At 39.5% G+C, this 12220-nt stretch overlaps 1 protein-coding gene across 3 annotated transcripts in view; it reads right to left on the bottom strand.

The window, feature by feature from the left end:
• The window catches only part of LOC106095928 (regulating synaptic membrane exocytosis protein 2), a 448297-nt gene that overhangs the window by 295983 nt on the left and 140094 nt on the right, over positions 1-12220 (bottom strand). The window contains exons 1-2 of one of the 3 annotated variants that reach the window (XM_059361095.1): positions 11216-11295; positions 11002-11144 (exon numbers count right to left, since the gene is read on the bottom strand). The exons of the other annotated variants lie outside the window; for them this stretch is intronic. The gene's annotated coding sequence lies outside the window, so the exon portion shown is untranslated. Of the gene's footprint in view, positions 1-11001; positions 11145-11215; positions 11296-12220 lie in introns of those variants that run through there. 3 annotated transcript variants of the gene reach the window in all.

Below are 12220 nucleotides of genomic sequence, written 5' to 3' on the forward strand. Positions count from 1 at the left end.
AATCGCGATACTTGTCTCTATTGCAGCTATATTAACTTTATTCTCATATAGCCCATATTTGAACTGAGTAAAAACTCTCCTCTTGAAAAAAAAAAAAAACTTATCTAAGTCTCATATTACAGTTTAATTTAAAAATACTAAAGCGTGATTACACCAGACGTTAAGGTCAATTTCAGACCATATCATCAACGGATGTCAAATTTGCATAAAGAAAGAAAATATTTAGCCTGTCATTTTCCCATGCATTCAAAATATAATTATTTTAATTATTAGCATGTGTATAAAATATACATATTTCCCAAGGTTGACAGCAGTCACTAAGGATATCCCTTAGTGTTCATTAAATGTGCTATATAATGAATTCGAAGAGGTGTTACTACTGCTGGGCTTTCTCTTGTCGGAAATATTTAGGTTTTTTTATACCACTTTCGACACCCGGCCCTGAATGGGAATATCAAATGTTGTATAGCACCAACAAACATAGGACACATCCTGTCACAATGCTGTGCTCATGTATTGTACTCGTATGTATGTATGAGGGCTTTAAATGAATACATAGAATATTACACAAACATACGTTTGTTTATGGCCATGTTTATGTCAACTTGTCATGGATGTTGCTCAAATTACCGATATGCTATTGTTATTCATATTCACAATGGATGAAAATGTCCCTTGGCCCTGACAATGTCCAGTGGATAAGTTAGTTGTGTGTTTGCTTTGGTTATTCTCTCGTTAAAGATTTATTAATTATATTATTTTTTTCAATGTGGAAATACTACTTAAAACCAAAGAAACATGACATTATAATGCAGATCTTATCTTTTAATTAAGTTGCCATATGAAAACGAACACCAACTATTCACTTCGAAATTCAATCGCTACTAAAAAATTTCTTTGCACTACACCCCTTGTCTGTTTCTTCAACTAAGGTATGGTGTTGTACTACAACATTTTAATTAATGTAACAATGGAGCAAATGCAATCTTTACATCATTTGAGTAGAGTTTAAACAGACATTGTTTTTAAACAAAAGCACACCAAACAAAGATATGGCCGAATGGAATGGAATCTAGATATCGATGACAGTTGTCTGATTGTCAGGCGGCCTACCACATTTCTGTGGTTCTATGACAAATTGAGAGATAAAAGCAGAATACAAGCTTTGCATACTCTTCAGTTTCTATTCAATTTGCTGGGGAAGTGAGCACTTTATACCACTTGGCTGGATATCGTGTAATGAACCTTAGTTTTTGATTGGAGAAATTAGTTTAGGATTTAAATGTTTGAAAATTAAAATTTAAATGGTTTTATTTATTACTTTGATTATGACATATTATAGTTAACAAATCGAACAGTAATTGCGCTCTTCACAGGCAAAAGAAATAGTTCATTAGCCATAAATGAAATTTGCGACAAGTAACCTTCTATCGTGGAGGCCACCGTAGCGGAGAGGTTAGAATGTCCGCCCAAGACGCTGAACGCCTTGGTTCGAATCCCGGCGAAACCATCAGAAAAAATTTTCAGCCGTGGTTTTCCCCTCCTAATGCTGGCAACATTTGTGAGGTTCTATGCCATGTAGAAACTTCTCTCCAAAGAAGTGTCACACTGCGGCACACCGTACGGACTTGGCTATAAAAAGTAGGCTCCTTTTCATTGAGCTAAAAATATGTGAGAAGTTTGCTCCTGTTTCTTAGTGGAATGTTCATGGGCAAAAGCTGCAATTTGCATTTGCAACCTTCTATCGTGAAAAGCTTTGGGACCTTGGTTACTAAAAAATTGTATTTTATATGCGTTTTTGGCGAAATTTGTCAAATTTGTCAAATTTAATGGGTGTTGCATGTATCCAAAAATATTCAATTTTTTTTTATCAAAACACCTCGAGTTCACAAAAACCAAAGCCCACAACCCCTTACGTTTTGGATACCCACCGCCATAGGATAGGCGGTATATTCATTTAGTCAATCCATGTGCAACCCATCGACATAACCATATCCGATCAAACAAAGTATATATATTCTTAACCGTCCTAAAATTCTTAGACGGTTTATCGATACCCCTTGAATCAAATGTAATCCAAACCTGAACATATTTGGGTATGGATAATAAAATAGGAAGATTAAGATATCCGTGGATCGGCACCGCTGAACTTAACATGGTTATCATTTATTTAACTCCATGTGTTAAGTTCGGCCGGGCCGAATCTTATATACCCTCCACCATGGATCGCATTAGTCGAGTTCTTTTCACGGCATCTCTTCTTAGGCAAAAAAGGATATAAGAAAAGATTTGCTCTGCTATTAGAGCGATATCAAGATATGGTCCGGTTTGGACCACAATTAAATTATATGTTGGAGACCTGTGTAAAATGTCAGTCAATTCGAATAAGAATTGCGCCCTTTGGGGGCTCAAGAAGTAAAATCGATTTATATGGGAGCTGTATCGGGCTATAGACCGATTCATACCATAATAAACACGTATGTTGACGGTAATGAGAGAATCCGTCGTACAATATTTCAGGCAAATCGTATAAAAATTGCGACCTCTATAGGCTCAAGAAGTCAAGATCCCAGATCGGTTTATATGACAGCTATATCAGGTTATGAACCGATTTAAACCATACTTGGCACAGTTGTTGGATATCATAACAAAACACGTCGGGCCAAAATTCATTCAAATCGAATAAGAATTGCGCCCTCTAGAGGCTCAAGAAGTCTAGACCCAAGATCGGTTTATATGGCAGCTATATCAGGTTATGAACCGATTTGAACCATTCTTGGCACAGATGTTGGATATCATGGCAAAACAATCCGTGAAAATATATTTTTTCACCAAACAAAATCTGTAGCCTGCACAGGTAATTTAATAAAAAATAAGTAACAAGGCGTTAAGTTCGGCCAAAATCCGGTCAAAAATGGATAACTTATCCCCCATAGCAGCTATATCGAAATATGTTCCGATTTGGACCAAATACCATTAAGTACAAGCCATCGCTCAATTGTGTATATCAAAATATTGATCTTTTAAGTAGCTATATCTAAAAATAAACCGATCTGAACCATATACGACACGGATGTCGAAAAGCCTAACATAAGTCACTGTGTCAAATTTCAGTGAAATCGGATTATAAATGCTCCTTTTATGGGGAGAAGACTTTAAATCGAGATATCGGTCTATATGGCAGCTATATCCAAATCTAAACCGATTTGGGCTAAGCTTGAGAAAAATGGCGAAGAGCCTAGCACAACTCACAATCCCTAATTTTGGCGAGATCGGACAATAAATGAGCCTTTATGCCTTTTATGGCCCCAAAACCTTAAATCGAGAGATCGGTCTATAAGGCAGCTATATCCAAATCTGTACCGATCTGAACCAAAGTGAAGAGGAATGTCGAAGGGCTTTAGCTAACTGTCCCAAATTTTGGCGACATCGGATAATAAATGAGCCTTTTATGGGCCCAAAACCTGAAATCGAGAGATCTGTGCCATATTGCAGAAGTATGTCGAGGAGCTTAACTTAACTCACTGTTCCAAATTTCGGCGACATCGGACAACAAATGCGCCTTTAATGGGCCCAAAACGTTAAATCGAGAGATCGGTTTATATGGCAGCTTTATCCAAATCCGGACCGATCTGAGCCAAATCGAAATAAGATGTTTGAGGGCCTAACACTCCCAAATTTCAGCAAAATCTGATAATAAATGTGGTTTTTATGGGCTGAAGATCCTAAATCGGCGGATCGGTCTATATGGGGGCTATATAAAGATGTAGTCCGATATAGCCCATCTTCGAACTTAACCTGCTTATGGACAAAAAAAGAATCTGTACAAAATTTCAGTTCAATATCTCTATTGTTAAAGACTGTAGCGTAATTTCAACAGATCGACGTAGTGATATGGCTAAATCGTCTTAGATATTTTTATGCTGATCAAGAATATATACTTTATAGGTTTGGAAATGGATATTTCGATGTGTTGCAAACGGAATGACAAAATGAATATAGCCCCATCCTTCAGTGGTGGGTATAACAAAACGATTTGGAAATTATCGTTGCCCAAAATGGGTATTTTGGATGGAGAAATCGTGTAAAAATCTACCTTTTATAGGTGCAAGACATTAAATCGGGAGACCGACTTGTACGGCAGCAGTATCCAAAGCGGACCCGATCGGTTCCATATTGATTGTAGATGTCGAGAAGATTAATATAACGCACTGATCACAACTTCAACGAATACAAATTGTAAGTTTTGCCCCTTAACATTCTACTAAGGAGCAGGGAAACTATAAGAATCACTATGAGAAACAAAGGAATAGTAAAAACCGACCCCCCTAACGCTGACGATCCACGCAAACGAAAAAAGGACCAAGATTTGCGCATCTGCACCTGGAATGTCCGCACTCTTTATAGAGAAGATGCAGTATACGCGCTGGCGGGTGTATTGGAGAAGTACAAGGCAGATATTACCGCCTTACAGGAAGTGCGTTGGACTGGGAATGGCGTCACTACAACTCCAAACTGTGACGAACTATACTATAGATGCCATAACCGAGGCATGAATTTGGCTGCGGTTTTGTGGTTAGTCGGAAACTGAAACACCTTGTCTCCAGCTTTACTCCGGTGGATGAGATGATAGCCACAATCCGCATAAAAGCTAAATTCTTCAGCATCAGCCTTATTTGTGCCCATGCCCCGATGGAAGACAAGAACGAGCCGGCCAAGGATATTTTCTACGAGCGCCTGGAGAGATAATATGATCGGTGCCCTGCCCATTATACTAAAATAGTTCTGGGAGATTTTAATGCGAAGATAGGGAAGGAAGAAATCTTTGGGTAACGTCCACTAAAAGGTTGGGGTTACTAGATTTCGCCGAGGCAAAAACATGGTAGTTAATAGCAACATAAAAATATTCACAAAGTCATATGGCTGTCGCCCGATCAAAACACTAGGAACCAAATTGATAACGTTGTGATAGATGGAAGGCATTCATCCAGCGTGTTAGAAGTACGGTCGATCCGTGGAGCGAATATAACTTCAGACCACTACCTTGTTTCAGCAAAGGTTCGCACCCGTTTGAACATGGCAAGGAAAATACAATCTGACACTGCACGGACGCTGGACATTGAAAAGCTGGCAACGGCATACTCCACTCGACTAACCTAACCGCTTGATGAAAACACTCCTTGTTCCGATGATATAATGGCGCAGTGGCAAACCATTGCCCACTCCATTGAAAATGCCGCGAAATCCGTTCCTATGTACCAGAAGCCTCCCTCAAGAAACCCATGGTACGACCAAGAGTGTCGAGATGCTACTGAAGCCAACAATGCGGCATACAGAGCAACCCTGCAATTAGTAGCAACGCGCCAGACGAAGAACGGGTATAGGGAGAAAAGGAGAGCGGAGAAACGTCTATTATGCAAAAAGAAAAAGGAAATGGAAAGACGTAAATGTGAGCGAATTGAGATGTACAGAAGTCCGAATGAAGCTCGGAAATTCTACCTAAGAATTAAACATCAAACCGATGGCTTTGGTGCGGAGACAAAGAAAGAAATCTGGTAGCTGACACAGATAGCATGCTGAGGATATGGCAAGAACATTTTACCCAAATTCTAGTGTTCGACTATGGCGGCGAAGAGGATACCGCAGAACCAAGTCAGAATGGGGTCCAAGTAGCAGAACAACAAGGCAGAACAACTGAAGAACAACAAGGCAGCAGGAGCCAACGGGTTACCCGCTGAACTATTTGAGACCGGAAGCGACACGCTGATAAGGCGTATGCATCAGCTTATCTGCTCAATCTGGCTAGAAGAAAGCATACCCGATGATTAAAACCTCAGCATACTATGTCCCGTACACAAGAAAGGAGCCTAGACGGAATGTGCCAACTACAGAGGAATAAAAGATACTCTCGAGCGTATTGTGTGAAGGATTAAAACCTAAAGTCAATTAGATAATTGGGCCCTATCAATGTGGCTTTAGACCTGGTAAATCCACCATAGACCAGATATTCACACTGCACCAAATCCTGGAAAAGACCCGACAAGGACAAATCAACACCTACCATATCTTTGTTGACTACAAAACCGCTTTCGACACCCCTATACGTTCACAGGTATTTAAGCCATGTCTGAGTTTGGTATCACTGCAAAATTAATAAGGCTCTGCATGATGGCACTTGCTGATACGCGTTCCTCAGTATCAGTAGGAAAGAATCTCTCGGAACCATTTAATACCAATCCTGTTACAGAAGATTATTTGAGGTGCAGAAGTGAATAGGTATAGCACACAACTTACAAGAAAACACATGCTACTCGCTTATCCGGACGACATTTTATGAGACGGTCATCAGAAGTAACAGTAGCTTTTGTTAGACTCGAAAGATAATCGTTGAAAATCGGTCTGGCGGTAAATGGAGATAAGACGAAATGGATGGTTTTAACTTCCAAAACGCCTTGTACAATCGAAGAGATAAAAAAATGGAGAAAAGTGGGAACAACAACTTTAAGGTAGTCAGCAACATTATCTACTTCGGCACCGCCGTAACCGAAACGAATGACACCAGTTTTGAGAAAAAGCGAATTTGGATTAAGTAAGCAGTTTAGAAACAAGTACATCTCGCGACAGACGAAGATTACACTATACAAAACACTGATACTACCCTTGTTGTTATATGGTTCGGAGGCATGAGTACTTATGAAAGCAGATGAGGCAGTGCTTGGAGTATTTGGGAGAAAGATTCTTCGTAAAATATATGGACCAGTTTGTGTTAATAGAAAATATAGGCGTCGAATGAACCAAGAGCTGTATGACGAAGATAGCATAGTTATACGTATCAAAATACAACGGCTGCGTTGGCTACGTCATGTTGTCAGAATGGATGAAGCAGATCCAGCAAAGAAATCTTTTGAAGGCAAGCACGATGGTATACGCAAACTGCGACGGCCAAGAGCCCGATGGAAAAACAAGTTGTGGGAGACACCTCGAAACTTGGTGTCAGAGATTTTAGAATGAGCGCAGAAGATCGAGGCGCTTGGAACGCTTCGGCTAGTTGAATAAATGTTTTGTCATAACCAATTAAAGATAGAAGAATCCCATTTAGAATCAGCGGGAATACTTCGCTCATATCAATGAGTGCTGTCCGATACTAGTTTTAGGTCAATGATATGGGACTTTGTTTCTATTTCTGAGTCCGAGTTGCGTGCCGCAGAGCGACTCCACTTTGAGTAGTTTACTCGGCTGATTACCTATGTTAATAACATCACAAGTGTCGCCAAGACGCTAGGAAAGGATAACCAGCTCTGAAAATTTGTTCTGCTGTACTCGCCGGGATTTGCACCCAGGCGTTCAGCGTCAAAGGCGGACATACTATCCTCTGAGCTTTGCTGATCCGCCAATAGGTATGCAATTTTTTTTTCTATGACAGAAATTTTTATATTACTTTAACGTTTGGGAAACTTAGATATTGATATCTCTTCGTATAAATAAATTTTATTTTTATACCCACCACCGAAGGATGGGGGTATATTCATTTTGTCATTCCGTTTGCAACACATCGAAACATCCATTTCCGACCCTATAATGTATATATATTGTTAATCAGCATATAGATCTTAGACGATCTAGACATGTCCGTCCGTCTGTCTGTTGAAATCACGCTACAGTCTTTAAAAATAGAGATATTGAGCTGAAATTTTGCACAGATTCTTCTTTTGTCCATAAGCAGATTAAGTTCGAAGATGGGATATATCGGACTATATCTTGATATAGCCCCTATATAGACCGATCGTCCGATTTAGGGTCTTAGGCCCATAAAAGCCACATTTATTATCCGATTTTGCTAAAATTTAAGACAGTGAGTTGTGTTAGGCTCTTCGACATCCTTCGTCAATATGGCTCAGATCGGTCTAGATTTGGATATAGCTGCCATATAGACCAATCCGTCGATTTAAGGTCTTAGGCCCATAAAAGCCACATTATTTATCTGATTTTGCTGAAATTTTGAACAGCAAGTTGTCTTAGGCCCTTCGACTTGCTGATACGCGTACCTCAGTGAGAATCGGATAGAATCTCTCGGAACGATTTAATACCAAACGAGGAGACAGACAAGGAGACCGTCTATCGTGTAATCTCTTTAATATCCTGCTGGAGAAGATTATTCGAGATGCAGATGTGAATAGATATGACACACTAATCACAAGAGAACACATGCTACACCCATATGATACTCCCCTATGCCGACGATAACGAGGTCGATCACCGGAAGTAATAACTGAAGCCTTTGGAAGAATCGAAAGAGCGCCAGTGAAAATGGGTCTGGCAGTAAATAGAGATATGACGAAATGGATGGTTTCAACTCCCAAAACGCCCTGTACAACCGATCAGATGGAGAAAATGGAGAAAGTTGGGAACAAAAACTTTGAGATAGTCAGCAATTTTATCTACATCGCCACCGCCGTAACCGAAACGAATGACGTCCGATTTAGGGTCTTAGGCCCATAAAAGCCACATTTATTATCCGATTTTGCTAAAATTTAAGACAGTGAGTTGTGTTAGGCTCTTCGACATCCTTCGTCAATATGGCTCAGATCGGTCTAGATTTGGATATAGCTGCCATATAGACCAATCCGTCGATTTAGGGTCTTAGGCCCATAAAAGCCACATTATTTATCTGATTTTGCTGAAATTTTGAACAGCGAGTTGTTTTAGGCCCTTCGACTTGCTGATACGCGTACCTCAGTAAGAATTGGAAAGAATCTCTCGGAACGATTTAATACCAAACGAGGAGACAGACAAGGAGACCGTCTATCGTGTAATCTCTTTAATATCCTGCTGGAGAAGATTATTCGAGATGCAGATGTGAATAGATATGGCACACTAATCACAAGAAAACACATGCTACACCCACATGATACTCCCCTATGCCGACGACATCGAGGTCGATCACCCGAAGTAATAACTGAAGCCTTTGGAAGAATCGAAGGAGCGTCAGTGAAAATGGGTCTGGCAGTAAATAGAGATATGACAAAATGGATGGTTTCAACTCCCAAAACGTACTGTACAACCGATCAGATGAAGAAAATGGAGAAAGTTGGGAACAAAAACTTTGAGATAGTCAGCAATTTTATCTACATCGCCACCGCCGTAACCGAAACGAATGACAACGGTTTTGAGATAAGGCGAAGAATAATACTGGCAAACAGATGCTACTTTGGATTGAGAAAGCAGTTGAGAAACAAGGCCTCCTCTCGACAGACGAAAATTACACTATACAAGACACTGATACTACCCGTGTTGTTATATGGTTCTGAGGCATGCGTACTTATGAAAGCAGATGAGGCAGTGCTTGGAGTATTTAGGAGAATGATTCTTCGTAAAATATATGGACCAGTTTGCGTTAATAGAGAATATAGGTGTCGTATGAACCACTAGCTGTATGACGACGATAGAATAGTTATACGTATCAAAATACAACGGCTGCGTTGGCTAGGTCATGTTGTCAGAATGAATGAAGTAGCTCCAGCAAAGAAGTCTTTTGAAGGCAAACGCGGTGGTATACGCAAATCCCGGACGACCAAAAGCCCGATAGAAAGATCAAGTGGTGGGAGACACCTCGAAACTTGGTGTCAGAGATTATGAAAGGAGCGTGGAAAACCGAGGCGCTTGGAACGCTATTTTACGTTCGCCAAGTGGAACAAAGGTTCTGTCATAGCCAATTAGTCTCAGTAAATCGATTGTTACGCGTGCTGCATGGCATGTAGCACCGTCTTGTTGAAACCACATGTTACGAAAACATGTTATGGGCAAAAAAAATTCACAGTTACGTTACGATTCGCATCATCTTCGAAGAAGTACGGTCCAATGATACCACCGGCCCATAAACCGCACCAAACTGTGATTTTTTCTGGATGCATTGGGAGCTCTTGCAATGCTTCTGGCTGCCCTTCACCTCAAAATCGACAACTCTGCTTATTTACGTACCCATTGAGCCAAAAATGAGCTTTAATTTTATTAATTAGATCAATTATAAAGTTCGCCAAGTTGTGTATGTTTGTTGCTATTGCTTTTGTTGGATAAGTTGGATTTGATTTGCGGTAGCAAGATTTTATTTGTCTTCTATTGTGGAGCTTGTGAAGCATGTCGTCTTTGGGAGCCGCGTGCCTCAGTGCGACACCTCTTAGGGGAGAATTTTTTACATGACATAGTACCCCACAACCTCCTCCGTTGAGAATGTGTCTGACGTTCTCGCCGGGAATCGAACCCAGACGTTCAGCATCATAGGCGGACATGCTTACCTCTACTTTACAGCTGCTATATGTGTTTACCGATTCCACGATATAAGTGCTTGGAACGATAAAAACATCGATTATTACTCGATTACTCAATACCCGTGTTTAATATGGCCCAGATCGTTCGAAATTTGGATGTAGCTACCTTTTAGACCGATCTCCTAATTTCACTTCTTGAACCCATAAGTGGAGCACATACTGTTCGATTTAATGGAAATTTGACATAGTGAGCGGCGTAAGGCTTTTGGACATCCTTGTCCTATATGGTTCAGATCGGTCTATAGTTGGATATAGTTGCCATATATGTATATATACCGATCTTCCTATTTAAGTTATTGGGCAACTTGACCCTTACGTATCTTGGAAATCGCACTTTATATAAATAGAGCTGCTGAATAGATCAATATTCTGTTTTACCGTCTTGAACAGTGAATTGTATTAGACCCCTCGACGTCGGTGCCGAGCTTATTCCAACAGGGATCATATTTCGATATAGCTACTATAGCTTCATAAATAATACATTTTTCCAAATGACCAAATGTCATTAAAATATGTATATATCCAAGGTGTCCAGGCTGAACGTATGCCTTTTTACTTCTTTAAATTGGATCAATTAAAAAATTAATTGATAATGTGAATCAATTTTGCCCCAATCCTATGTTTAATATAATATCTTAAAATATATCATTTAATTTTTGGTATTAAATACTTTTACCTTGTAGGCCATCGAATCTATGCCCCATAGAGCCATGAGTTGTGGCTTTTGGCCATTGACTAACCCCAAACTTTTTTATTAACTTTTTTTGAAGAGGCATAATTGTGCACATTTTTATTTGGCAGTTTTGTTAAAATGTTTACCTGTAAAGAAAAGAGATGGCTTATTTTAGATGCATTTAAAAATATGTTTGGAACTTTAAAATAATTCTAACCTTTTCTAGAGGCTTTAAAAAGTTTTGTAATAAATTATAAACAAATTATTTTAAAAGTTTTGCGTTGCCCCTAAGGCAAGTTGACACATTTAATGTTGCTTTGGTGACGCATAATGAGAATATTTTTTTTATACCCTCCACCATAAGATGGGGGGTATACTAATTTCATCATTCTGTTTGTAACTACTCGAAATATTCGTCTGAGACCCCATAAAGTATATATATTCTTGATCGTCGCGATATTTTATGTCGATCTAGCCATGTCCGTCCGTCTGTCTGTCGAAAGCACGTTAACTTCCGAAGGAGTAAAGCTAGCCGCTTGAAATTTTGCACAAATACTTCTTATTAGTGTAGGTCGGTTGGTATTGTAAATGGGCCATATCGGTCCATGTTTTGATATAGCTGCCATATAAACCGATCTTGGGTCTTGACTTCTTGAGCCTCTAGAGTGCGCAATTCTTATCCGATTGGAATGAAATTTTGCACGACGTGTTTTCTTATGATATCCAACAACTGTCCCAAGTATGGTTCAAATCGGTCCATAACCTGATATAGCTGCCATATAAACCGATCTTGGGTCTTGACTTCTTGAGCCTCTAGAGTGCGCAATTCTTATCCGATTGGAATGAAATTTTGCACGACGTGTTTTGTTATTATATCCAATAACTGTGCCAAGTATAGTTCAAATCGGTTCATAACCTGATATAGCTGCCATATAAACCGATCTTGGGTCTTGACTTCTTGAGCCTCTAGAGGGCGCAATTCTTATCCGATTGGGATGGAATTTCGCACGACGTGTTTTGTTATGATATCCAACAAATGTGCCAAGTATGGTTTAAATCGGTTTGTTTGGGGTCAAACTAAGGGTTTTGCCTTCCGAAATAAAACATAGGAAGTTTTATGTTTAAAATTCAAATGTGGTGGTGATTGTTTATTGTGGTGCTCTTTTCTATGTTATTTAAATTCATTAGTTATAAGTAGATCGTAGTGTTTAAGTAGCAAATA

Source organism: Stomoxys calcitrans, chromosome 1 (assembly GCF_963082655.1).
Source record: "Stomoxys calcitrans chromosome 1, idStoCalc2.1, whole genome shotgun sequence".
In the NCBI taxonomy this organism is placed as follows: domain Eukaryota; kingdom Metazoa; phylum Arthropoda; class Insecta; order Diptera; family Muscidae; genus Stomoxys; species Stomoxys calcitrans.